The sequence below is a fragment of the Castor canadensis genome, chromosome 2 (assembly GCF_047511655.1).
Source record: "Castor canadensis chromosome 2, mCasCan1.hap1v2, whole genome shotgun sequence".
Lineage (NCBI taxonomy): Eukaryota > Metazoa > Chordata > Mammalia > Rodentia > Castoridae > Castor > Castor canadensis.
Genome location: NC_133387.1, coordinates 23,555,686 through 23,581,754, shown reverse-complemented (window position 1 = coordinate 23,581,754; position 26,069 = coordinate 23,555,686). Strand labels below are relative to the sequence as shown.

Here is a 26,069-nt window from a genome sequence, read left to right as displayed (position 1 = left end):
CTCTCTTTCACTGGTTTTTGCCTTTTGTGGTACTGGGGTTTGAACTCAGGGCTTTATGCTTGGTAGGCAGGTGCTCTACTACCTGAGCCGCACCTCCAGCCCTTTTTGCTTTGGGGATAGGATCTTGCTTTTCGCCAGGCTCTTTTTGCCCATGACTCTCCTTTTCCTATTTTACGATTTCCACTGTCCCTGGGATGGCATATACTGTCATCCCAGTATATGGGATGACACCCCCCCACACACACACACACAGACACACAGACACAGCTTTTGTCTGTTGAGATATGGGTCTTACAAATTTTTTCATTCAGGCGGCCTGGAACCTCGATCCTCCAGATCTCAGCCTCTCAAGTAGTTAGGATTACAGGCGTGAGCCATAGGGACCCGGCTTCAGTGTTTTTAACTTAAGATTCCAAAACAAGGGGCTGATATAACCTCATCGCTTACTTAGTTTTGTCAAAACAGTTTTAAAGGAGCAATGGCTTTTATTCTGAGAAACCACCGAAGCCAAGATAACTGAGCTAAAGTGCTGAGCCTCACTTTGATATTCTGACTGGAAAGAATGAAGGCCGCCTTCCCCAGCCTCTTCCATTAAGAAACAAACTAAAAACTAGAAAGATTCTGTAATCTTACCTACACTGGAATTAAAAAGAAAGCTTAACTTCTAAGTAGAAAGAAGATATTAAAATTCCATTTCCACTAGACTGGTATCTGTCTCAGGTTGACCAAAATCCATCCACATTAAAGGACAACTTTGATATAGCTTCTGTTGCACTTGCAAGGTTTACGAGTGGTTGCCTTACCAATGTTTCCAATACCTGATATAAAAGTGACTAACACACCAAGGAGAATGCGTTTAAACAGTTTAGTCCTCACTTTGCTTCTTAAAAGCTAAAGTATTACGTATGCATATTATTTTCATTATCAGGGGATTAATTTCTCCCATAATCTACAACTCATTATTAGAATTATCTAATAATTGCCACCATTCTTTAATAACACAATTTAAAGAGCCCAGTTAAAAGTACACAGTATTTTTTAAAAACTTCAAAGTTCTAACATGTTCCTTTTTTTCTTTTAACAGGCTGAGCACCTACTTCCTCAAGCAGTTTCAGGCTGTTGTCACTTGTGTCCCCCGCACACATCAGCAGCCAGAGCTCACACCAGTGAGGCAGAGAAGTTGCAGATGGCAAAATATCCCAAATCCTCTAACCCTGAAAAGCAACAACCCGCTTGTGAGAGAAAGAAAAGTGGAGGTGTCACAAAGCGGAGCTCTAGCAGGTGACTGTCAGAGAGGAAATGACCCCTGCTTCCTCTTTCCTTTCTGTTTATCGAGAGAGGGCTCCGAGCAAGTTAATTTATGGCACCTGATAGGACAACAGCCTTTGTGTTTTAAACCTCTTGGGCAGAAGCCTAAATTGGTGCACTCAAATACTCAGATGGACTCTGACCTGATCATTTTATTTATTTTTTTGCCAGTCTGACCCTTCATGGGGCAGGATGACCCAGATGATCGCCCAAATGAAGACACTTTTGAAAGTGAAAGGGGAGCTTCTAAAAGACTGACTTACTACTGACCAACAAACTGGCTTTTTATAGTGGCCTTTTCCCCCAAAATTAAGTGAATGCACAGCCGCCACATTAAAGCAGTCTCCACGGTGTCTTTGTATTACAGGGACAGCTGAAAGCATCACTCATCTTGCTCTTTATTTATGTACTGTAATTGGTTTCCCTCGGACCTCCTGTCTCTCGCATTGTGTCACTGGTAGATTTTCTAGAAAAAAGAATTCAGTATGGCCTCAGTATTTTTCCTTTTCATAAAGTTCTACTCTCTTTGCAAAACTTCATTTTGAAGCTAGCTGAAGTCACTAGCCTCCTTCACTGTCCCTTCTGACATTCTCTTCACCAAGGAAATGTTCTCTACAGGTGCTGAGGCCTGGCAAGAACCACAGGATAGTCTCAGTTTCGTGTTTACACCAAAACTGAGTATCTTTCAACCTAAATATTTTCGCTGACACTGCCTTTCTAACTAAACTGGTGTGTGTGGGGGGGGAGATAGGAAGTGTCCTACTCTTGCCACTCCAATCCATTCACCAGGACACCTCAGCATAGGTGGCTTTTTCCCAATGCAAATCCCTCCTGGCCACTTGCCACCTTAACTTTCCACAAGCTTCCCACTGCCCTTAGGATAGAATCCACAACCTCCAACACGGCCTCCAAGTGTGGCCAGGTCCCCACCTGTCAGGCCACGCCAGTCTCCTCTCAAATCCCACAACAATCCAGGCTTTCTCTCCCCTGCCTCAGGGCCTCTACAGGACCTGCTCCCCGCACTGCACAGTGGTCCTTCCTGTCTGAGTCACTTTTATATGCCCCCAACCTGAAGTTACCTCATGCTGTTCGCCCTCTCTCAAAAGTACTCTATACCTCTTTTACAAGCTCACAGCCAAACCTGTACTTATTTATTTGTGTGTTTTTAGGAAGCCTGTCTCTGTAGAGAGGGCCACACCAGAGCTCTGCACTTTGCTACTGTCTGTAAGGAGGCACTGTACCTACGACGATACTTAAACTGGAAGAAGGAAGAAGAGCGAGGGAGAGTCTGATTGTGGCTGCCTTCTTCTTAAAAGGCTCTTCTAAGTTGGGCACTGGTGGCTCACACATGTAATCCCAGCTACTTGGGAGGCTGAGATTGGGAGGATCTCAGTTCGAGGCCAGTCCAGGCAAACAGTTCACAAGACCTCATCGCCAAAATAACTAGAGTAAAATGGACTGGAGGTGTGGCTCAAGTGTAGAGCTCATGCTTTGCAAGTGTGAGGCCCTGAGTTCAAGCCCCAGTCCCTCAGAAGGGGAAGAGGGAGGAAGTGCGGGGGTGGGGGGTGGGGGGGGGGAGATATTCAAAACCATCTACATTGTTTCCAGAACCATCATCAACCGCTAAGGGACTGACTAGAAACTACAACTTGTAACACGTTACTAGGGTTTTTCTTAAGAGTCGATATGAATCAATACTGATAAAATCAGGATAGGAAACAGGTAGGGATCCCAATGTGCCTAAAAATATCTATCTAGATGACCTAGTATAAAATTCTAGAGAGAAAGAGAGGTGTAACTCAGTGATGTGAAAAGTCCTAGGTTCAATTCCCAGCACTGATGTATGTACAGCTGTATGTACAGCCATCATCAATAAACCAGTAACTGCACCAGGTATTGTTATCCGCATTGGCATGCTTCATCTTTCTAATAACCCTGTATGTTAGGTGTGCATCAGCAGGCTGAACAATTACCCAGGATGCCCTAAGCCTCATTCACACAGGGTCTTACATTGCTGGCTAGGTGAAGCTTGATCTTTAGTGGCAGGAGTTATTGGGCACTTCTTACCAGATTAGCAGCTGGGAATTAACACCTATGAGAGGGCGACAGGGAGGCTAGACTGCTTTTAAATTTTTTTAGTTAACTGATCCTAGTAGACCCATGAGATCTAGCATTCCTGATAGAAAGTACTATGAGCATACTAAAACTTTCCGTCCAGATTTCCACAGTGAGCTAGACAGCTGACTAGGGCTGTCCCTCAGGTACTTCAAGCACAAGCTGATTCCTTCCTAGCTCATTAGCTCTGAAGACAGAAACTACTGCTTTCCTTTGTATTAATGAACGCCAGCTCTGAAAACTACAGATTCTGCTGTCGCCCTTCCCTCCAGAGTTAACCAGACACTTGTGTGGGTGACAACATTAGATCAGCTCTTGGAGTTCCCTGAAAGATGTTTGCTCCCTTCAAAATTAAGGTTTCACATCAATCATCAAAATAAAATATCTCCCATCAGTCCATGACTGGAGGAGGACTAGAATAAAATAGGCCCCTCTCAAAAAAAAAAAAAAAAATCACATTGATAACATCTGCTATTTTCCAGAAAATAAAATCAAATGGTCCTGTTAGCAGGGTGATTTTTCAAAACTGCTTTCTTTAATCCAGTTCTGAACAGCAGAGGCCCTGGACTCAGTGCCCTCAGAACAACTCAGCACAAGCTTCTCCTTCCTGACTCTGCCTCCTCAAGAACCAAACCCTGAACCTTTTACATAACTGCGGGCTCTTTAAACAAAGATCCACGTGGTCGCTTTCTGTTCAAGTGAAGTTCCAGGAAACGTCTGCTTGCGGGTGTTTGTGTGTCTCTGGTTGTCAACACATAGACACACTGTAATTCTGTGCTTCTAGACAGCAGGAAAGCAAATATACCGTCCAAATCTGTTCAATGCCGAGATGGGCATATTTAATTCTTCAACTTTTTTAGGTAAGACTGTTTTATTTTTTTCTGTAAAGTTATTTACCAAAGGCCTGAAATATGCAAGCTACTTTAAGGTTCTTTGGAAGCATGAAAATTTTTTAAATGTGAAAGACATATATAATGTTAACCTGCCCCTAAGCTCTAGAATAAAATGGAAGTGAAACAAGCACTGTGGTGCTTTTCCACTGAGAACATATAAATACTCAGAATTAGATTACTGCTATCCAAAAGGACCCTTCACCATGAAGAACCCAGACAGCTCTCTACTCTCTTTATCCAAATAAACCAAATACTCAAATATACTCTTGGTTAGTAATACATGTAAGCCTGAAGTTTTTTACAAACTCTATCAGTAAGAGAGTTCTTCAAACACTATTTGGAAAATGAGAAATGCTTTAGAAAAGCCAGCTAAACTTTTGGCAGGTGCACATTTCAGACGCTGCATTTAGCAACCAGTGCAGGTGACCTCGGTTGCTGTTGTCATCGGCGGCAGTAAGGGGTACTGTTTTTAGCTCCTTCACGCCTCACCACTGATAAGTGGCCAAAGTATCAATCAAAATCTTGAAGGTATTTATTCTTATATGTACACCCCATCTCCTCAAAAGTATAATAAAATTGTATTTTATAACTAAAAAAATTTCACGTAAGAAAATACGTATCCTAAGATAAACCAGAGCCTGGGGAAAAAAAAAACCCTACAAATCTGCAGGATGGAAGGTTACTTAAATTAAGCCATGAAACTGGCCCTACGTTCTCTGTAAACACAGCAAAAGGAAGACTAACCAATTCCAAGTTCACAGCTGATGGGATGGGAAGGGTAAGTCTCAGGAGAAATATGACTTGTTCTGGAACTCAAATCTGAGACCGTTACATAAAGCAATGATCTGTGATCTTCAACAGTGCAATATATTCTGATTGGATGGCTCGTCCAAGGTTTCTTACAGTATGTAACATATACAATAAAAATACAAACCTCTCTGATAATCTGGAAGTTCCAACAGAACTTCCCATATTGATGAAAAGTGATATACGTACCGTCAAATATGACAGCCATTAAGTCACATGTGGTAATGTGACTAAGGAACTAATTTGTTTGTCTGGAATGTGACTTGAACCCATGACCTCTTGCACTGAGTTACATATTTAATTCTATTTAATAGTTACTTTAGAATAGCACGAGTCTAAAATATTAAGTTTTGATAGCAAAGTCATTTTAAGGTTGGGAAACCTATAAAATATAACAATTTTTTAAAAGATGGTACATTACATTTACTTTACGTTCAAATGTGTAATATTTCTAGTTGGTGAAACTCTTGAGTCTTCTAGTGGGTGACAATTAGAAACTGAGGGTGACAGGTAAGAGTTATAGACTTAGGGCAGCTCTGGTGACCGTTTTATTTTGGTGTTTTGCTTGGATGCCCTGTGCTGGGCCTTGTGGACTGCAAGCCACACCTTCTGAACTATTCAGTTACCAAATGCCTCATTCGGTGGCCACCTCCCAGGACACAGAGCAGGGCAGTTTCTCTGTGGGAGGGGCCCATGGGGCCAGCCACAAGCTGCTCTCTGTGACATCCAGGGACAGCTCAGGAAATGAAAATCGAAGGTGGGGGCTCGGCGGTGCTGGCTTAAGTGTCTCTAGTCCCAGACAGAGCAGTATGTTAGCTCATGGTCTCAGCCACAGTTTCCAAGGTTCCGTGGAGGACATCCCACTTCTGAAAGCGAGGACCCCCAGGAAAGCTCGAGGCTGCAGCTTCAAGCCAAGCATTCAGCGCTCACGTACAGCTCCTCCCAGTGGCAGATTCTTGCACTAAACAGAGGTCACGGTTACCACAGCACTGCCTAGTCACATAGCTGACTTCCCCATCCCCTTGTTTTTCTTTGTCCTGGCTTGAAAGTAATTTTTTTAATGTTTTTATTAGTACATAATAGTTATATAGGGGATTTCGTTGTGACATTTTCATGTATGTGTACACGGTACCCCAGTGTGGTTCATCCCCTCCACTACTCTCTCTTTTCCCCCTCACCCTTCTTAAAATGACTTGGGCAGGTTCCAATGTTCCATATTCACGCATGTGTAGAAAGTTCCTCAACCACATTCGCCCTCCTTTCCCTCTTCATTTACCCTCCCCTGGCACTGTCACCCTCCCCTTATCATAACCTGCTTTGCACTCCTGTCCTTCAGTGTTTTGGTGTCTCTTCATTGTTCAGTAAGGTTTTCTTTGGTATTTTACTTGCAAATATACTGTATTTAATCAGCCTAACCTCCTGACACTCTTCCTCACCCTTTTGCTGCTACCCTGTGTTATTCAACCGTTTTCAGTGCTTGTACTTCAGTGTCATTTACTTTCTACCATTCTCTTATCGAGTTCAAAAGAACTGAGTAGCAAGTTTATCCAAGGTCAGATTTGTCCTTAAAAAATGCTAAGTGGTTCTCTTCATTCTTTAACCTGCTATTAAAAAAAACTGAACTTGTTTAGCTTTATAAAATAGCTATAACAAAAACCACAATTGACGGTTAAATAGTAGAAGTGTTTTCTTTAAAAACTAAGAAATGCAACAGATGACTATAATTATCACTATTTAATGGTGTAATAGAGGTCTTAGTCGATGCAATAAAAAGTTACAAATGAAGCATAAAAAATGAAATCAAACTGTCTTTACCTTCAAGTGGTATTTATAGAGAGAAGTATGAAGGGAAACTATCACTATAAAAGATAAGAATTTAGGGCAGGGGGGCATGTCTCACGTGGTGGAGAGCTTACCTAATGTGCTCCAAGACCCTGGGTTCACACCTCAGTACTGCAACCCTCCTCTTAAAAAAGCCAAAGCTTCATCTATGTTCCTGGACAGAAGTTCGTAATTTTAGTAGGAAAAACTACAACTGAAGGTATCCATTAAAATTGTAAGTTTCTAAGAGTAATTCTGACAAAAAATCATCAAGAGTTTATGAAGAAGACGACGGCACTGAGTAAATGGAGGAGTATGTGATGTTTACGGATGGAAGACCCAGCACATGCTGCCTGACCTGAACTGGAATTCAGTGGTTCCAATCAAAACCTCTACGGGGTCTTTCACCAAGCAGAGCGCTGGACCCTAAAATTCATAAGAAGGGCCAAGGATAGCCTTGACAACCCTGAAGAAAAGCTAGGCCACATGCCCTCTAGAAATTTAAGATTAATATTAAACCACGGTAAATAAAATATTAAGGACAAATGAAAAACAGTAGAGTGCCCAGAAAAAGACCTATGTATTAAAAAAAAAAAAAAAAAAAAAACCTGTATCATTTGCTATATGATAGCATAGCAAAGCAAATCAATGAGGAAAGGACAGGCTATTGAAGGACAGCTGTCCTGAGACATCTACAGGCCATCTAGAAAGAAGTAAAGTTAAACCCCACCTCACAACACAGAGAAACAGTTTGGGGCTAATTATGAGACTTAAAAATAATATGAAAAAAAAAGAAACTTTGAAACTTTTAGAAAAAAATCCCTGGGACAACGAGTGACTTCTCAAATAACATGCAAAAAGCAGAAATTATATATATAGCAAGAGACTGATAAATGGGTTTCAAATGACAAACCTCTTTGCATCTTTGCAAAGATGCCTCTTTGGCATCTAAAAAGGCTACCAAAGGACTGGGAGAAAGAATTTATAAACTATACGACTGATAAGGAGTTAATCACTATAATTGATAAGGGGTTAACACCCCAATGTTGTAAGTAGTAATCATCCCCATCGTTACTGATCCTGGCCCCAGAAACTCTGCAGCTGCTTTCAGGTCACTTGAATAAACACGGAGATGACAGACTTATCAGTTACCAGGCACTGTGCTAATTCCTAATGACACACAGTGAACAAGATGACGACCCACGCCTATGGAGCTTACTGTCAATTGTGGGACTGACCACCTGTTCAACAATGTGGGGAGTCCATGACAGGAGCCTCACAGGGCACTGGGAGTGATCGAGGAAATGTAAACTGAGAACCTGAGAGGTAAAGAGTTAGCCCGGTGCCTTTGTTGCAAATGAGAGGAAAGTCTCCCATCAAGCAAGATACACTATCCTCCCAACACAAGAAATTCCAAGGGACGATGGCCCAATGACGCCAGCAAATATGCAAGTGGCAGCTGTCTTTCTGCCCTTCCCCTCCCCTTTCAAGGCTTCAAGATGGTTGGTGCTCAGCCCACAGCAGGCAGAACTTCCCGAGTAAGTCTGTTTCATCAGGAAGGAAAATCTTTCCTGATGCTCCCCAGGAGATTTCATTTCCTGTCTCATAGGCCAGAACTGGTTCATATGATCAAAGCAATCCACCAGCAAGACTGGAATCTTCACGACAGCTGGAGACTGCGACTGGGGCCTGGGCTCACCTTCCCCAAAGCATTTGGACATAAAGACAAGAGATGATTCTCGAACAAACTGAGCTTCTTTCAGAAGAGAAAACAGCAAACTAGGCATAGTGGTGTATGCTTGCAATCCCAGTACTGGGGAGGCTGAGGCAGGAGGATCTCGAGTTTGAGGCCAGGCTGGGCTACATAGCAAGATCTTGTCTAAAATAGGGGAGGAGGAGAGTGTAAAGGAGAAGGAGGAGGAGAAGTGTCAGGGGATGTACTACAGTTAGAAAAGGTGCATTTTCTTTGTTTATAATATCACACTTGGCACTACTAGGAAACACAAAGAAATAAAGGACCACCTGCCTTAAGAAACAGCACAGACATATTCAAATTTTTCATAGAGAAAAATGACAGACAAATGAAATTAATATAGTGTGAACCAAGTAATCACAGAGTAAGAGAGGTACAGAGCTGGTGGTGAATCACAGGCAGCTCTGAGAGAAGAGAATAAGACACGGCAGAGAAGCTGATTTGCGCTTAGAGTACAGGATGGAAAAAGTACGCGCGTTAACCTGTAACAGAAAGACTCTGACAATACTGAGACCAAGGGCCTATCTTGACGCCCAGCGCCTGGACTACAGAGGCACTTGACAATACATTTGTTGAATGAATGACTGAATGGAGAATGGACAAAACTGCATTTACTTGACAGTAAACTACCAAAAGTTTATCATTAGAGGAAACCTGTGACCCGATGGAAATGCTTGTTTTCACTTTATAGAATGGACGGAGAAATATGAGACAAAAATTGTGGTTATTCAGCCACCAAGGCATGACATAATCGAGGCCCAGATCCAGGGGTTCAATAACTAAAAACCAGAAGTACAATCCTAAAAAGCAGTGGTTAGACATGAGCAGAAATATTTTGCTTATTTTATTTGCAAAGAAGGTGATGAGCACATAGAAATGCTGTTGTATGTTTTAGACAAAAAAAAAAAAAATAGCATGGCATCTTTAACCTGGCTTATCTGATCCTGAATTTTAAGATGTTTTCATAGCATTTCCAAGTTCAAAAAGAAAGATGCAGAATTAAACCTGAGTCCAGCAAAACCCTGGTCTCTGTGGCCTCCTAGTGCTGGCCACCTAGAATGACAGCTTCTGTGTATGTCACACTTCAGGCAGTTCTGTAGTGGATTCTGTTCATGATACCCATGTAGACTCCTTCTATTCTCTACTGTTCTTCCACACACCACACCCCAAAAGTAACATCTGAGACACCATTCACAACCACACCAAGTCTGTAAGTGACATAAACGAAATGTGTAAGAAGCAGAGTCATCATCACACCCGTCTGCATCACCACTCCCTGCACCGATGCCTGCAAAGCTCTGCCCAGGGATCTTTCTGTTTTGTTTGTTTCAAACAGGAGCGTGGTGATGCATGCTCCTACCTTGTGAACGATTTGCTCACCACTGTACCCCTACCACTTTACCACTCTGCTTCTCCCTGACTCGTCACTAGAGAAAGTTACTCGTGTTCTCGCAGAAGACTTGCACTGGCCAGGCTCTTGCTGGACCGGCACTCTTAAGTCACATGAATGACGCTCCACTTCCAGCCAGACCCTAAGTTCCACAGCCCCTGTGGGAGGCATCAGAGACTAACCCGAGAAAAAGCAGGCTAGAGAGGAAGGCTGAGAGCAGCTGGCCATGCTGGCACCGATGGTGTGATCAGCACAAAACAGCAGGATGGCTGTTTCAGGGCATCCTAATGTTCTAGACAGAAGTCTGGGGAAGAGTGTAGGGACAAGAAAGTGACAGGTATGCAATATCTACCTTACAAACAATGTCCCCAAGAAGTGCCAGTTACTAATACCCAAGAAAGCAAAAGGTTATGCTCCAGCTGGCATGCCTCAGCTGTGAAAAGTGCACTCAAGTCATCCTGTTCACCTGACTGTTGTTCAAATTTTAATTATAATTACAAGGAAGGGGAGAAGGGCTGTGTAGTCCACAGGGTGGGGGTATGTAAGACAGAAATTCTCCTCTATCATAAGAAGGCAACATTTGTGAGTATTTAATGAGTCGATATAAACAAAGTGACTGGAACACAGCCTGGCAGATAGTAATTACTGTCAGATCACAAGAAAAATATGCACACCAAAGTAAGCCTGGCTGGGCACAGCAGTTCATACTTGTAATCTCAGCTGCTGGGAATGCAGAGATTGGGAGGTTTGTGATTGGAGGCCTGCCCTGGCAAAAAGTTGGTGAGATTCTATCTCGAGCAACAAAAAAGCTGGACATGGTGGTGTGTGCCTGCCGTCCCAGTCACAAGGGAAGCATAAACAGGGGGATCATGATCCAGGTCAACCCGGGCATAAACACAAGACCCTGTTTGGAAAACAACTAAAAGCAAAAGGGACCGCACGAGTGGTTCAAGTGGTAGAGCACCTGCCTAGCAAGCATGAAGCCCTGAGTTCAAACCCCTGTACTGCCACCACCCCCCAAAAGAAAGACAAGCCCATGTCTGCCTGACTTTAAGCCCATTAACAACCCTCTTCATTTCATTTCTAAACTAACCCTATTATGTCCATAAACACAAAAGCTGACTTTACTCCTGGGTCCAAGTGACGTCCAGTGAGTACCCAGACAAACCACGATTCACTGTGCATGTGTGTAGACATGTATGATAAAATCTGAGAATAAAAGACCCTTTCTAGCTTTTTTTCTTTCTGGTTTTATTCTATTTAAATCTTTTACTTAGAAATAGTCCCTTAAATGTGTCTAATGAGTGAGGAATGATTAAAACTGAAGTAGTAAAAGGTGAGCTAGCTTCAATAAACAGCAAGTAAATTATTTGTCACTAGAGGGCACTATACTGGATTTTTTTTTTTTTTCCTTTTTCTTTTTTTTACTAGTGACATTCATTGTCAATTTGACTGAGTTGTCAAATTACAAGAATATTTTCAGGAGGGAGAATAAGGTTAAATTACTCCAGTTTTTTATGTTACATCATGGCTTTAAAAATAGATATGACTTAATGAAAACAATTATATGATCAAGTTAAATATTTTTAAACATCTTTGATATCGTAAGTAACTTTTCTGATGACTTCTGAGCAGAAATAGTTCTGTCTCCAGTTTCCAGTACAATAAACAAGCACAAGAATGTATTTCACTGCCCTGGTGTGGTGGTTTATACTGACAGCAACTTGGTTAAGGGGAAGGAACTACACTTCCCAGAATCCCCTTCCTAACATGGCTGGAGGTCAGAGTTGGCCCAGAGGAGTTTCCTTGAGATGTGGAGGGAGGACTGCACTCACTTCTCTTCAAGGTCATTACTCCCTGTGGTTAGATGCGTCAGATATGAGCGCTGGTGTCCTCCATGCTGTCCTCACACCCTCAGCTCCACGCCCACTCCTTTCCCAGATACTGAACTGACGGCCACACAAGAGCCCCAGAGGCCCACTGCCAGATGCCTGATGGGGCACCTGGAGATGACATTCAAGAAGCATTTCCTGATTAACCAGGACACAATCAGCAATCTAGAATAAGGCATCGACAATTAGAGCCCTTCCATGCAACAGCTTCAGTGTAATAAATGTACTGGCAACGTTCTGTTAACTGTACAGAACTATAAATCTTTGCATTATGAAATACTAGGTAACTTTTTAAAAAATGCACATCACAGAGCAACCAGCTTCCTATTTAAATATTTAGAGATATTAGAAATACTTAAGTCGAGACCACAATGTCTGAGGAACATAGTGAGCTATGGAAATCCAAATTATTACTTAGTAGTTTTACTCATTTTTCTCAGAAACTTTCAAATGTTTGTAACCATCCATCATAGTAACCAAACTACTGAATTTGAGAGCCCACGACCAACATGGCTCCTTAGTAAGCCACAACAAATTAGACCTAGCACCAGAGCCCCAGATAGGACAGGTGCATGTAACAGTGTAGAAAACTGTACTACAAGAATGGATGAGTTAAGTTACCTTCACGTCACTATCGGTCTGATTCAACTCCCTAATATCTGAGTTACCAAAAAGCAATACAAAGTATCAAAGAAAACAAACACAACTGCTAGTCCACTTTTGTGGATAACAAAGTAAGATTCTGTGCTCTGCATGGCTGGTTTTTAGGACTGCCTCTGGCAATGTCACCTAGTATCATCAGGTTCCATACAGGTAACTCCCAAAACCTGTTCTCCAGCTCTGAACTTCTAGGAAAGTCATAATCCCTGGGTCCAGGGGGAGCACTCTGATCATTTCTGTGGGTGTGGATGCTGTTTACAGACCACTCACGTGTTCTTGGCGTGGGGGGGCGGGTTTCTGCACGCTTTATAACCACTGTCTCTTTAAGCCGCCAACACCCTATGACTTAGGACATAAATCCTAAGCACCTCTGGTGCTGACGTGCTAGATGTAGAATTTGAATGGTTAAGGGCTATGGAAACAGCTTTCTTCAAGGTTAGATACCTGAACAGGGTAATACCTGAGTTCTAATGCTCAAATGATGGTCTCCCTTCGCCCATGACTGCAGACAACTGAAGAATAAGGACTACATCTGGTTCTTCTTTGTGTCCTCCTGAAGCAAGCAACACCTCTGTGTTTAGTACATGTCAACAGTTATCTGTGGGCTAAAGCCATGCTGAGTGAGAAAGTTAGCTGAGGTGCATGCTAACAAAAAATAATTCCTGCACCAATTTAAAGTAGAGAAGACCAAGTTCTTTAAAAGTCAACTGTGGTGGAGATGGCAAGGACATAAACCAGGGTTAAAGTAAACCACAGTCACGAAACCCCTACACCTCAGACATGCCCCAGTCTTCAGGATTCCACCTACACTGCAGGAGATGCACCTAACAGTACCAAAGCTTGCAGACACCACACTCGGTTGACCACCAGCCTTCCCTCTCCACCCACAGTGCCCCTTCTGCACCCACAGTAGCTAAGTGGACCAAACCCAGCCATGTTCTGAGAGATGACCATCGGAGAGTAACTTCATCTGCAGATTCAGGCTGGACCCATAGGGAACCTTCCTGCCAGCCCCCCAGAGAACATCTAATCTTAAATTAAATGGACGAGTTTCCTCCTATGAAGACATCATATTCTGCTGGTGAGAACCACCTCTTTGGTACTCTGCACTGAAAAGACTGAGGGCTTGCTAGAATACACCAAATTTCACTACCATGATTCTTGGGGATACAAATCCCACTTATCTGAACTTAATTTTAAGTACAATAATCTTACAGTACTCAATTATCACTGAAGGCCTGAAATATTAAAAGGACTTTCCTGGGCTAAAGGGACTTTTTCTCTCTGGCTAACATTACCTTGCAGTCAGCCCTTTCTGTTACACCTCTCCACCTCCACACTGCTCTCGTACCTGAGGTAAGGACAGGAAGTCCTTTCCTTCGTGCTCGTATCTATTCCTCCAGGTCAAACGCTTTCTTCTCCGCTGCTGGACAGACCACACAGCCACTGGGGTTCCCCTTTCCAGAACCTTCCCTCTGCCTGAGCATACACTCAGCCTCACTCGGGTTCTGTTTCGCATGGATTCTCACTCCTTGCCCAAAGTAGTTTCCACAGCTGTGCCCAGAGTCAGCAAGAGTCACACGGATGGCACGCGGTAAAAATGTCCTTTTGCTGTATCTCCAGCATTTGAATAAAACCGTGCACAATCATTAGATTCCGGCCCCTGAACTCGAGGTGGCAAGTGCCCTCCTTGTCTGTGATTTTTCAGGATGAGAGACTTTTCACCGCAGACACAGACTAGTTGTTTTGCAACTCTGAACAAGGGGATCACCGTAAGTCAGAAGAGATTCTGCTCTTGCAAATCACCTCAAAGCTAAAACACTTCACAAACCACCAATGCGATTGAAAAATTTGTCACCTTACCAATCTTCACAAAAACAGAGAGTGGAGAGAGAACACTTCAGGTCCTCCAGGATCTGAGCAGGGCTCACGGTCCCTCTTTGTTTTCCTCATCACAATACAGTGTGACCCAATCCACTCTGCCTGTCCCAAAGAGCCACTTATCCTTTCCAGGGTATCTGCTGCAAGACTGAGCCTGACTTCTGGAACTCTTCTTTCTTTATACTCTTTCCAAAAAGGGCTTCCGAAAGGAGCTCTCTAAAAATTCAACACAAACTTCCGACTTTGGGTCTGTCCAACAATCAATCACAGAATGCAAATGCAACTCACAACCCGGGGTGCCCTCACAGGGTTCAAAGCCAGGCACTCAACAAAGACCGTCAGCTTCAAACCACACCACGGCCCAGCGCTTACTCTCAGAAGTCTGAGTTTTAGAAGGAACACTGTGTGAGTAACTCTGGTTACGGTCTCAGAATCATCCTCTCAAACAACCTTCATGTATCACTGTCATCGCTTAGACCTTCAAAGAAAAATGTCTTTCTCTGGCACAGGATAGGGGATTCAAGAATCCAGAGAAACATTTGTGGATTAAAAAAAACCCAACACTTCTGCATGGCAAATTCAGGTTGTAGTTTTTGGCTTCAAATACTACAGTCAGATTTCTTGAAAAATATTTTGGTTTCAGGAGGTCGTTAAAAACGAGTGGCATGTATTTTTCATTTTTAGAATTTCTCCTTTCCTATTTGTGATCACTCTTAAACAGAGCCAAAAAAGTTATTTTCCTTCAGAAATCCATCCTACCAATCCCATCAACTTAGTTCTGGAACTACCCTACACCAACACTGAATTGAGACAAATACACCAATTGTGGGCTAAATTTACTTAATTACATAGCAAATTCTCCACTCTGGGCAAATATCTAATTCTGTAAGCTTAAATACTAAATCAGAAGAGTTTAATGTCAGGAAGAGCCTCATCCATTTGCTGTACACCATGAAAACCTTAAAAATCACAACCTCGTTAAATTCAAAGCAGAGGCTTGCCTTCTAGAACAGTAATGATCAGAGACTGAGCAGTCAGAAAGAAAGCTGTCTCTAATATCAACAAATTTAGGGTTCAAATTGTGACTCAGTTATCTGCCAGTCGTGTAAACTTGCACAAGCTACTTAAGCAATCTGAAATTCAGTTTACTGAGCTATAAAATCACTTCATGAAAATTCAATGAGTCAAATGAAATATCTGCAACCAATGTAATCGTTCCTGACATGGTTGGTAAGCAGCAGGTATACAAATATGTTAGTTCTTTCCTTCCAACTCTCCCCTAGATAACACTGGTATCACAGGGGCTGGGACGTAGCTCAGTGGTTGAGTGTTTGCCTCGGACACACCAGGTCCTCAGTTCAGTCCCCAGTACCACAAAAATAAAGAATGAAAACTTTAAAAAGCCATTGATATCACAGAATCATGAAACTGCAATGCTTGAGAAATAGTTGTGTTCAAAAAAAAAAAAAAAAACCCTGCTTAAATTATACTTTAAGACTACTGAAAGTCAAGCTTGGTGGCACACATTGCATCCTAGCACTCAAAAGGCTGAAGTAGGGGGAGGACCACGAGTTCAATATCAGCTTGGGCTTTATCATGAGACACTGTTTCCAAAAAAAAAACCCCCACAAAATATTAATAACAACAAAGAAGTACTGAGGTAAATTCTGATGAGTCCTAAATACAGACGGACCTTGAAGACCTTATGCTAAGTGAAGTAAGGCAGTCACAACAGAACAAATACTGTGTGGCACCTCTCATAAGAGTTTCCTAGAGAAGTCCCATCAGAGACAGTAGAACGTGGTGTCCGAGGGAGGACAGCCTGGATGGTTTTTAACAAGTTCCCACTAGGAGAAGTGAAAAGCTTCTGGAGATGGATGGCAGTGACAGATGCACAGCTGTGTGTGTGCACTGGACGCCACACACCTGGACATGTACAAGCGGTCAGGACAGTAAATATTATGTCGTGTGTATTTTCACACACACACACACAGAATAATGAGAAATGCTAGATACTGAAAAGAATCTTAAAATAACTTCCATAAAAATATCTAGGAAAGTAAGTAATTGTGTTGTAATTTACCTGCTCCAGTTCCCAGGCCAGAGAGAGCTCTATGGGAGGAAAACCATGGAACGTTCCCACTCCCCAAGTGACCCGATTTTCCATCTCAGTCAGGCCCTCGCTGCTGGGAATGAATGGTGCTCCTGTCCCTAGTCAGCCCATTCTCAGTCCCTGCAAGGGCTGATCCAAGCATTCACCAGTTTTTCAATTCCTCTAACCAAGCCATTTTGCCACCTCTTCCGGATGCCCAGCCAGATGACCCACAAAGGCGTCTCCATCCACTTCCTTTAGATCCACTCCAAGCCTTGCTCCACTCACACACACCAGGATCCCACCCCAAGGCTCTGGAGAGGGAGAGGAGACCTGCACATCTCCTTCCCTGTACGTCTGGCTTCATCCTGTACCACCAGCACCTGTGAGAACTTGCTTTTCTTTGGTCTGTTACCTCTCCTTCCTCTCCCTCCACTGCTTCTACGAGTGCACAGGTCCACTTGTACTGCCTCATACAGGTTCTCTCTCTGCCCTCTGTCTGTAATCTTCCGCCTATTTCACTTTTTTTTTTTTTTTTAAAAAAAGGGTGCCTACATTTGTTGTCTCTACTCATTAGTGCCCACTGCATGCAGTCGCTGGCACAAAGTTCCTAAACCACTGTTCTATTTCTTCTCACCCATGTGGCCTCTGACTTGACAAACTCAATGGTCTCTTTACTTCTCTTCCCAGTGGGACCACCGGGGGGCCTCTGGAGTTGCTGTTCTGGGATAGCTCATCTCCTAAGTGTGACTTTAACTGCAGGCGTGTCCCAGAGTCCCTTACATGGCACCTATTTCACTCAGTGAGCGCTCCTTGGTGGGACCACACCTCATCCTCCACTCCTAGACACTGGAGTTACATTTCCAGCTGTCTGGTTTGCTGGTGAGTTAGATTTGGATGTCCCATTTTCAATGTCCAAGACCAAAATCAATGCTGCTTTCTATCCTCCCAGCCAATGGCTAAAGGATAAAAAACAAAACAAAACAAGCACTTTCCCTCATTCTCTCTGCCCCTCCCCTGTGACACTGCAATCCAGGTCCTGCGTCCCACTCATCTAATGGCAGCATTTGCCTCCCCAGTGGTCTCTTCTGCTTTTCCCTCCTATCCACTCTCCATGCTGCTGCCATGTATCTTTCTGAAGCGGGAGTCTGGACCTCTCCTGTGACTTGAACACTGGCAATACTCTCCACGGCCACAGGGCAGAGCAGGCATTCGGGGTTCCACAGGTGGCCCTTCCAACCTCACTCCCTACCACTTCCCCACTGTCCTCCTCCCACGAGTCTTCAGCTCCATCTCAACTTCCCCAAATGTGACACTTCCACCTCTTCAGTTTAGGGCACACTGCTGTGGCAATGTCCTCCCTGTCCCTCCTCACATGGCAGGCGACAGCATCTCCTGGAAGGCCCAACTCAGAGCCACTGTCCCCACACCTTCCAGGCGAATGAGCTCTGAGCCTCCCCACCAGCCAGGCCACAGGGCTCAACTCTAAGCACGCAGTCTACACCTATGTACTCACTTCCAATCAGCCCCATGGGCTTCACGTCTCCTGCCCGTGCGGCGACCTCTCTAGCCACAGGACCCAACCCTCAAGGCTCAGGGACTCCATGGCCACACCAATGGACTGGAGCGACAGCACCCACTACAGAGCCTGATAACGCTCACTCATTCATTCAACTAACATCACATGTGGGGAAACCCAGGAGTAGGACTACTAATAAGCTACCAGTAGGGAAAACAAAGGCACAAACAGATGTCAGTGCCACATGTTGTATGAGCCTAGCAACAGAGCGCGGCTTCCAGGACAGTCTGGGGACACGAGGCATGAAGGAAGACAATTTTCCTGGCAAGTGGGGTACTGGGAATGGAACAGGTGATCAATGAGGCTTCTAGAACTGATGAAGACCAAAGAGAATGTACCAGGAAGAAGCGGGGATAGGAAGGGTGGGAGGCAAGAAAAGGAGAATGTATTACTTAACTCAGAATAACTTTTGGTCAACTTCTCCAGTCCAAATGGTAGAAGTCACGACAGAATCTCTGCAAATATGTCTAGATCTTTAATTGTGAAAATGAACCACACAATGACCTCCTGAGACACACATTCTCAACTCTTTTTTTTCTCTCTCATACCCTCACACACACAGGAAAAGCTTAATAGCTACAAAATGAAAACTAATATCCCACTTGGTGTTTGTGACTGATTTAAAGCCTGAGCCTGGTTTTCATGTCCCCTTCACAATCACATGTCACCTGCGTTATCCATGGCCAGTCTCACCACCTCCCTCACTTTTGCCATTCCTTCTCACCATCCCCTGTCCCCTTTACTATCTTCCCATGTCACCTCCTCAAAGAATGCTTTTGTGCTAAAAGGGACTTCAAGAAGACTTCCTTTATCACACCATAAAGACTACTCTTTAATTCAGAACCAGAGTAATTACTGCTGCTGTTTTTCTAAGTCTTTAGTAGACCCAAAGTTTTTCCTTAAAAAAAGAATAACTATCAGAAAAATAAAGTAACTATCACTGGAACCTTTGCTGGACAAAACTCAGATTTAATATCTGGGGTTTTCAAGTCTTCACCCCACAATTCCTTGGTCCCTTTCATCTCAAATTCTTGTAGAACCCTTAAAACAGGTTATGTCACACAAATCAACTTTTAAAATATTTGCATGTCTTTGCTCTATCTTGACAAGTTACTTCCTAAATACATGCACAGGTGTACAATATAAAAGAATACCAAGTAATCTCTCAGCTTAGAATTTACACTTGTCGGTCAGTATTTTAAATCTGAATTCTTATGAATTCATGGCAAGGTAAATGAAACATGAACAGCATTGTGCTTCAGGTGGAAGGTAAGAGAAGCCAGCTGATTCCTGGCGCAGTGGTACTTAACCCCGGAAGGGAGAGGAAGGGGAGCGAGGGAGGTAAGCACAGCTAAAAGCAACGTAAAGTAAATAATAACAATAAAGCGAATTGATCTCACTTACAGTTAAAAGCGTCCCTGGAAGCAAGTGAGGTAACTCCTCCTCTGTTCCCCGCCATCCAAGAGCGAGCAGAAGTGCCCTTCCTGGGATGCTGAAAGGAGGCAAGGAGAAGGAAGCGTTCAGCATCTCAGAAATGAATGGCATGCCAGCCACTCATCCTCCCACCCCAGCACTTTTTAAAAAGTTAATCATTGAATTAAATCTTATAATCCAATTTCCAAAATTGTTCAGCGCCACTGAAACTGCTGTCACCTAGAATAATCTTGCAGGCGATGTGCTGCTTCAAACATCCTGTCTTCCAGTTCTGCAGCATCCAAGCTCTACCTCGCTTCACTTCCTCCTTCCTTCGGGGGAAGGCCGCCCGCTCCCTCCCTCGGCTCCCTCCCTTATCAAACTCCAAAGGCAGCCTTCCCCACAGGCCTGGCACCCAGTGCTCAGTCCTTCGCACACACTCAGACATCACGGGGTCTGGCCAGAACTGCTGGGGAGGCAAGACATTTCCCCCTGCTCCTGGTTGGGAATTTCCCCTTGAATGTCTACAACCAAACCAAGCCCCTTCTTCCCTCAAAACTGGCTTAGCCTCCCAACTCTGCCTCGCCACTCTGCAGGTCTCTTATCCTCTCCTCCTCCTGTCTGTCACTCTTCCATGTGTACTACCTCCCCAGCACCTGACTGCTCTGTTACTTGGTGGGGATTACCTGTTTCTCCCTCTCTTCAATTCATCCTTGACACTGCTGTCAGAGCTATCTTCCCTCTAGAACCATGGTTTTTCTCCTCAAAATCTTACCATTGCTTCTATTCTTCAGAGTGCAAGACCTGGTGGCAGTTTTAAAATTTGCTTCCAGATTCTTTGACCCACCCTCTTTGGCTTTTTGTTGTTGTTGCAGTACTGGGGTTTGAACTCAGGCCCTCACAATTGTTAGGCAGGCGAGTACTGCTTGAGCCATGCCCTCAGCCCTTTTTGCTTTAGTTATTTTTTTAGATAGGGTCTCACATTTTTGCCCACACCAGCCTCAGACTATAATCCTCCTGGCTACGAATCCCACAAAGCTGAGAATAGTGACATGAGTCATAAGTCTGGCTTGTTTGTCAAGGTGGAGTCTTGTTAACTTTCTGCTTAGGCTGGCCTTGACCCAAGATCCTCCCAGTTTCTGCCTCCTGAGTGCTGGGATTACAGGCATGAGTCACTGTGCCCACCTGATACACCCTCTTTAAAAGGTGAAACTTCTGAACTTAGGCTTAATTTACAGCATGCATCTAAGGAATACAGTATGGCAAGAGTGACGGTGTGCTGGTTCCCGGGTGAGGTCCAAGGGCATTGGAGCTTCTGCCTTGTTTGTTTGCCTGGGTGGATCTGGAGAGTGAAGCTGCCAGAACAGATACTCAGCCCATGCAGAGACTCACACAGGGAGGAAGTGAGACCTCCTACCAACAACTGGCACAGAAGTGGCTCCTCCAGCCCAGCCACACCCTCCCAACTGCAGCCTGGCTAATGTTTTGACTTCAGCCTCAGAAAAGACCCCAAGCCCCAAATACCATGGTAACCTGCTCCCGGCTACCTGAGCACAAAAGCCTTTAGAGCTAGTAAACGTGCTACCGTTTGAAATTGCTACATCTGAGGGAGTCTGCTACACAGCAAGTGACCACTGGCTCAGAGGACACTGCTGCCATGTGCATCCAATCCCAAGTCTGACTTCAGGTCTCCTCTCACAGCCGTCTGCCTAGGGCCCTGGTTGGATCTTTGAACACAAACGCCATTTCGGTCGAGGCTGCTTATGTCACTGACCTCCCTGACACAGTGACACTGTTCGTCACTGTGGCCTGGGCTACATGCAATGCCCTTGCTGGTCCTCTCCACTCAGCACTGTCTCTCAGGCTCAACTCCAGGTCTACTACCACGTGAGAATTTTTTAGCGTTTTTCAACCTGATTTCCAAAACTAGGTTGAAGTTATTTAAGGTAGAAGCCATGACTTCTGCTATTTTTTTTTTTCCTCTTCTTTTGGGAGTGGTGGGGATCGAACCCAGAGCCTCATGCATACCAGGCAGGCACTCTACCATGGAGCTGTAACCCCTGCCTCTGTTACTTTTCTATATTAAAACTTTTTGACTAGAATTAACTTTATGATGCTCCTTTAACAAAGTTTTGGAGCACTGCCCATACACGGTGAACTGCACTTGACTTTGAAAGCACGCATCAACTACCTTGAGGGGACTTTGGCAGCACACATCCCCCCAATGTGCACATGGCCGGTGAATAAGCAGTTCCATTCCAGGAAGCTCCTCGACAGACACAGTCCTTCGAGCAAGAAAAATACAGCACAGCAATGCTCCCCACAGTGTTGTCTAGAAGATGGAAAATTTTAAAGCAACGTAAGATAAAAACGTCTACAGAGGAAAACAAATTAAATTAAGGCACAAGAGACGATGACGGACCCATTTATAAAAATGAAACAGGCCAACATGTACGGACCTGTTCAGATATCCACGGCATATTGAGTGAAAAAAAATGAAAGTTGCACAAAGAAAATAAAAATTACAAGAAATACGTAAAACCCACTGGAGGAAATCATTCCTAAAAAGGCACAAGTGAAACTTAAAAAAAATAGTACAAGTTAACACTATGAAAGCATCAGGTCACCATAAAGTCAGTTATAAATTTAAGGTAAACCCCATAAACATTAGCAGGGAGTTTTCTTTATGGAGATAGACAACTGACACCAAACCTCCTACTGAAAACAAATGAACAGTAACTACCAGGAAAATGTGAAAAAGCCAGGGGAGGACTTTGTCCCTCCAGAATCTTATTCTGTGAAGCCTCCATAACAAAAGACCAAGGACACAGAAAGGTCAAAGGCAGACCCAAGTGCAGCTGCAGCTTCAGGTCTGCATGATTGTGGTGGCATCTAAAACCCCTGGGAAGGGGTTTGTGGTCATGCCTGTAACCCCATCACTCAGGAGGCTGAAGTAGGAGGACTGTAAATTCAAGACCAGTCGGTGATACATAGTAAGACCCTGTCTCAAAAAACAGTAATAGTAATATAAACTAAAAAATCACTGGGACAAAAATTGACTTTTAAATAAGCAGTATTAAATGATTGCCTAGCCAATTAGGAACAGATAAAATTGGATCCACACCTCATACCATACACCAGAATAAACTCCAAGTGAATAAGAACCCTAAATGCAAAGCAAGGCTGTCATACTAGTACCAGAGAGGGGAAAATGGTGAATTCCTTTTTTTTTCTTTGTTTTGATGGGATTTGAGCTCGTGGCTTTGAACTTGCAAAGCAGGTGCTCTACCACTTGAGCCACACCTCCAGTCCATTTTGGTCTGGCTATTTTGGAAATGAGGGTCTCATTAACAAGCTCAGCCTCCCAAGCAGCCAGTATTAAATTCTTTTCTAACCCTGACGTTTCCCAGACTGCTGGGATTAGAGGCATGCACCACCACACCCAATTTATTTCTCTTTTTATGACAGTCTTGAGAAACTTGGCACGCCCCCTTTAGAGGGCAAGTTCAAAAGCATTCACAGCAGTGTTGTTCACAACACTGAAACATGGCCCAGCTACAGCAAGAACTACACTGTGGCATGTTCACAATGTAGAAAACTATACAGCAAGGAAAACTACTGACTACAGCGACATGCATGAGAAGGTAAATACTGCAATCTAAATTCGGAGTACATAGAAGGTATGGGGGAATAAATTCAGTGTGACCCCATGGAAAGTGAAGATCAAAGACAGGCAAAAACTGAGTTTACTATTCAGAATTGCATATGCATAACTACAAAAAAAATCAAGAAGTAACACAAATGTGCAGGTGGTTGTTACCTCTGTAGAGGCAGGGAGGCTGCTCCAGTAAGGGGCATCCACAGGCTGCAAAAGGACTAGCTACTTCTTCAAGTACACCCATGTTCAGCTTTACTGCACCTGTGGACTGCTGTGCAGATACAACACAGTGTTGCAATTAAAAAAAAAAAGACATCAGATGCAAATGCCTCCTGTCAAGGTATCAGACAGCCAACTCCACTCTCCTGGTAGAAGTTCTGTTAAATTAGAATTAACCAACCCAGCCAGGTTGGAGGATCGTGGTTTAAGGCTAGCTTGTGCAGGAAGTTCACGAGACTCCATCACGACCAAAAGAAGTTGGGCGTGGTGGTGTGTGCCTATCATCCCAACTATATGGAAGCATAAATAGGAGGATGGTGGTCCAGACCATCCTGGGCACAACAAGAGACCCCATCTCAAAAATAACCAAAGCAAAACATTCTGGCAGTGTGGCTCAAGAGGTAGAGTGCATGCCTAGCAAGTGAGAGGCCCTGACTTCAAATCCCAATGCCACCAAGAAAAAAAGAAAGAAAAAAGAAAAAGATCCTTGCACACATTGATGTCAAGCATAAACAGAACTTTGAACAATGACAAAGCAATGGGTCCACGACACCAGGAAGGAGGAGCCAGCTTGGAGGGGCTGCCACAGGCCAAATCTGACACGAGCTGGACCCCCTGACGAAACAACCACAGAGGAAAAAAGGGAATTCAGAAATTCATACTAAAATGAGCAGTAAGTATAGGGTATTTGCACAGTGGTAAAAGTGTCTCCCTACAGGTGACTTACTAGTTGCAAAGGAAGCAAAAAAACCCAGCAATTATGTAGTGGATGCCCAGGGATCAAAGGTCACCAGAGAGGGACAGACAGACAGCATCACCTCCAGATGCCAGAGTGTGGGAAAACATAGCTCTGTCGTCTATGCGGTGTTCTGGGAAAATCCATAGCCTGAGTCCATTAAACAGCAAGGAGCCATGAGAGGAATTTCCTGATTTTTTTTTTAAAGGGATGGGTACCATATTAGACAGAGTATCTATAGAAATAGTCCAGATTAAAACATATAAGCTGGGCTGCAGGGGTGGCTCAAGTGGTAGAGGACCTGCCTAGCAAGTGCTGGCCCCGAGCTCAAACCCAGTACTGGGGGGAAAAAAAGAATCTGGGGGGCGGAAAGTAGAGCCCCAATAACACACACACACACACACACACACACACACACACACACACACACACACACACCCACCCACCCACCCCAGAAGACCTGAAACTACTAAACTTTCACATGGCCCTAGACCAGATCTTACACTACAGAGGGAAAAAATGTTACAAAGGACTTTATTACATCAGCTGACAGAAATCACAAGGAGCCCATTCAGTGGCAACACTGCAAAAACATACGTGTGAAGTGTTAACCTATATAAGACAGTTATCTCTGTTGTTAGGAAATACAGGGAATAATTAAGATAAGGGATAAAGAGCTGTTACCTTCAAATGACTCAGAAAAATACATAAATACAGAAAACGGAAGGACACGCACAAAACACAAAAGTAAAAGGACGAAGGTGGGGAAGCACAACTTGTTTTCTTTGTATTATTCTTATTTGAGTTCACAGGGGGTTGCTTCTGTTTTGTTTTGTTTGGTGCTGGAGACGAAACCCAGAGCCTATTCTTCCCTAGCAACCACTGTATCACTGAGCTAAATAAATCCCCAACCTTGTGACAACTTTCTTATTTTTATTTTTATTTTTTGGTGGTATTGGGGGTTGAACTCAGCTTCACACCTGCTAGGCGCCTCTACCACTTGAGCCACTCCCAACCCAGTTTGCTTTATTTAGTTATTTTTCAAGTAGGGTCTTGCATTTTTCCCCGTTGGCCTTGGACCATGATCCTGCTACCTGTATCTCCTGTTTGACTGGGACCACAGATTGCATCTGCCACCACACAGGTTTGTTGGTGGAGATGGGGGGGTAGAGGGGTCTCACTAACTTTTGGTGGGGACTGGCCTTGAACCATGATCCTCCTGATTCTGCCTATCAAATTACTGGGATTATAAGTGCAAGCCATGGTTTAATGTTTAATGATCATCCTCTAAACCATTCAGAATTATGAAAAAATGGTTAAGAACATAAATCTTTAAAAAAAAACACAACTACTTGAAGAGTTAGGGTCTGCCAGGCACCAGTGGCTCACGCTTATAATCCTAGCTACTCAGGAGGCAGAGATCAGGAAGAATGAGGTTCGAAGCCAGTCTGGGCAAATAGTTCAAGAGACCCTATACCAGGAAAAAAAAAAAATCACAAAAAAGGGCTGGTAGAGTGGCTCAAGGTGTAGGCCCTGAGTTCAAATCTCAGTACCACAAAAATAAATACATAAAACAGGGCTAAAGTATATTAACAATATCCTTACTTTGTGTTTGTGAGAGAAGATGTCTCAAGAGAGACCAAGCTGTACTCTAAGGAAAACACAGGTAGACAGAAACATGCAAAAGGAATTCCTGCACACAGTGGCTAAGTTAGAGCAGGCCACGTGGAGCTCCTTGCTTCCATGGTCTCTTCTGTCACATGGGAGGGGTACTGTGAGCTGTCACCCAGGGTTGTTGTGAGTACTGAATGGAGTAAGAAAACCATCTTAGCCAGGTCCCCACTCATGGGAA

At 43.8% G+C, this 26,069-nt stretch overlaps 1 long non-coding RNA gene across 5 annotated transcripts in view; it reads right to left on the bottom strand.

The window, feature by feature from the left end:
- Positions 1–26,069, bottom strand: part of LOC141419659 (uncharacterized) — a 165,061-nt gene that overhangs the window by 126,632 nt on the left and 12,360 nt on the right. For all 5 annotated transcript variants that reach the window (XR_012444282.1, XR_012444284.1, XR_012444285.1 and 2 more), the window contains exons 2-3: positions 21,796–21,936; positions 19,596–19,683 (exon numbers count right to left, since the gene is read on the bottom strand). This is a non-coding gene — a long non-coding RNA (uncharacterized lncRNA). The remainder of the gene's footprint in view (positions 1–19,595; positions 19,684–21,795; positions 21,937–26,069) is intronic.